This window comes from Phyllostomus discolor, chromosome 9, assembly GCF_004126475.2.
Source record: "Phyllostomus discolor isolate MPI-MPIP mPhyDis1 chromosome 9, mPhyDis1.pri.v3, whole genome shotgun sequence".
Classification (NCBI taxonomy): Eukaryota; Metazoa; Chordata; class Mammalia; order Chiroptera; family Phyllostomidae; genus Phyllostomus; species Phyllostomus discolor.
The window spans coordinates 64,302,709-64,305,663 of NC_040911.2; the positions used below are offsets into that span (position 1 = coordinate 64,302,709).

At 46.6% G+C, this 2,955-nt stretch overlaps 1 pseudogene; it reads left to right on the plus strand.

Moving 5' to 3' along the window:
* Positions 1 to 942: 942 nt before the first annotated feature.
* LOC114506058 lies at positions 943 to 1,530 on the plus strand (annotated as a pseudogene).
* The last annotated feature ends 1,425 nt before the right edge of the window (positions 1,531 to 2,955 follow it).

Below are 2,955 nucleotides of genomic sequence, written 5' to 3' on the forward strand. Positions count from 1 at the left end.
CAGTAGCAATAATAACTCCTCTTCCTACCACCCCCTCTTGCCACTTCCCCTTCCTCCCCTCCCCCTAATTCCACCTACTGACCAGGCCCTTCTGGGTAGGTGTTAGGAGACTGTTCTGTGTGGCATGGGCTCAGCTCCCACTCAGAGATGCACAGGACCCACACCCATGGATAGGTTCTCCTGTGGGGAATCAGGCCTGCAATGTGCCTAGGCCGCTTTGAGTATTGCTCTTGCTAAAAAAAACTCCCTCACCCTGAATTGAGGACATTTACTGCAAAGTAACTTCCTAAAATCCATGCTAAACCTCCAAGGATGAGGGTAAACGGGTTTACCACTTCTGCCTTTTCATTTGCAAATAATCCTCTTCTGTGATGTGATTAGCGGCATTGGCTCCTGGTTTTCTGTAAAATGAACCACCTAAAGTGAACCTGTGCATAGTAAATGAGGACCATCATGTAATGTGCTGAGAACCCAATAAAGGCTGGTCCCAGCAAGAGTCGAGGCTTTGCTCCCCTTGAGAGAAAAGCCTTGCTGTCCCTTTTCCTCCACCGAAAGTAGTAGTCCATGTGAATGTCTCATTTCATCCACAATGACGCAGACACTGCAGGCTGGTGTCTGCATCAGGTAGGGGACCCACTGGGGCCGATGAAATGTGAGTGGCCGCTCGTGTCCTGATTCACCTGGGGCCATAGTGTCCATCAGTCCCTTGGGCTTTGGCTCAAGAAAAACAAGGAGCGAAGTAGGGCCTCCCCTCCACCTGACAACACCACCCTCCCCAAGTGGCCCAGTCTGCCATGTATATTCCTCCTCTTGGAACTGGGCCAACCCTGTACAGGTCACTTTAGCAGCTGTGCAGCTTGGAAACAATAAGACCTAGGACCAGCCCAATCAGCAGAAGGTACAGAGCTAACCAGGCTAACAAAAAAGATTGAGAAGCAGCTGCAGAAAAGACAAGTAGTTTACCAGGCCATGCACTGCTGCAGGCTGCTGGCTACTGGAGATCTGGTAAAAATGCCATTGTGAAGCAAATGAGGATCCTTCTTATTAGTAGGTTTAATGGAGAGTGGTATTGCAGGCTGCCAGGAGCAACAGTCACAGCAAGAAGGCCACCAAAGAGCAAGACATCAAAAACAACCTGAAGGAAGGCGTTGAAACTAGGTTGTGGCCATGTGGCCACCATGAGCAACCTGGTGCCACCCCCCCATGAGTTGGCTAACCCTTTAGAAACAGTTCCAAGTGGAATACATTCTGAGTGTGATGAATGTGCACAACTTTGATTTCCCTCCTGAATTCTATGAGAATGCCAAGGCTTCTGTGGGAAGATGAAAGACTCCCACCTGCTATGAAGACTCTAATGAGTACCAGCAGATTGACTGTGCTTCAGTACTTCCTGGGCAAGATTGATTTCATCAAGCAGGATTACTATTTCCCTAGTGATCAGGACCAGCTTTGCTGCCCATCCTGACTTCTGGAATCTTTGAGACCAAGTTCCAGGTAGACAAATTGAACTTCCACATGTTGACATAGGTGGCCAGTGTGCATGGGAGGATGAGGTTCCAGGATAAAATTTATTGATGATTGTAAAATTAAGGGAGTTCCATTCCTGACTTCCCATGACCCATCTCCATCCATTTTGCCATAGAAAAGGTCCAATCTTATCTTTAGTAGGGCTGAATAAAGGCCACTGCCCAGAGTTTGTACAGTCCATCCACTATCCAGCTAGCTTAGCATATGTTCCCAGCTGTAGTCCATTGCCCTGCAGTATTCAAGCTCCCTCCTGGAGCCTGCCTATGGAGTCCACATGGCCATGGGCCATGCAGCTGCCAGGACCCACATGGCCATGGAAAGAACAGGTGAGTGCACTGTGCCAGTGTGGGTCATCAGGCGAGAGAGAGAGAGAGAAGAGAGAGAGAGAGAGAGAGAGAGAGAGAGAGAGAGAGAGAAGGAGAGAGAGAGAAGGGAGAGTGGGCTTCTTTGTTTCCTTGGGATTATATTAATTTGTGTTTGGAATGGACCAGGTGCTTTTCAAAGAATCAATCAATTTCCCAAGCTTTTGCAGGCTTTGCATGGGACCACCCCCTATTTAGACTGACAAGCCTTTTTGGTCGAGCACCTCTCCCTGGAACCCCCAACAATCCAGTACCAGAAAGGAAGGGAAGATTGTTAATCCCCCTGGTGGAGAAACACTGTAATCCTCTGAGGTGTAAAGCTGTAGCTTCCTAACTAAGCAAGCAGACTTATGCTCCCCTGTTTCTTAAACTCAATGTTTAAGTTCCTTTGCTCTCTTACTTTTTTATTATAATCAGCTAAATACTGATGATGACTCCATTATCTTTCTGCTATCATTTGAGACAACTGTGGTTGAAAAAGAGGCCACATACTAAACCTAACAAGCTCAGGGGAGGCCTGCATGGTGGCCTTACAAATTCAGAGACCTAAAGTAACCACAGAGGATGGCCTGAAATGAAAACTTCTCAACTAAAAAGCAAGTCACGGTGGTAGCCATGTCCTAGGCCAGTATCTTCCTTGATGAAGTCAATCTTTACCTAAACAAGATTTATCTCTTGTCTTCTTGCCTCCAAGATAATATAACCTTGGAATGCTTGAGTAATCCCTTTTTCCAGACCCCTCAGGACACAAACTCCCACCACAGCACAAGACCACAGATCTTCTCATTACTATTATTATCATGTTAATTGTTTTTAAAATTTTATTTTAATCATTGTTCAAGTACAGTTCTCTGCCCTTTACTCCCATTCCAGTCCACCCACGCATCCCTCCCCACCTCCCTCTCATTTCCACCCCCCCTAGTTTTTGTCCATGTGTCCTTTATATTTGTTCTTGTAAACCCTTCCCATTCTCCCCTGAAATTCACCCCCCCTCTTCTCTGGTCACTGTCAGCCTGTCCTCTATTTCAATGTCTTTGACTATATTTTGCTTGTTTTTTTTTGTTTT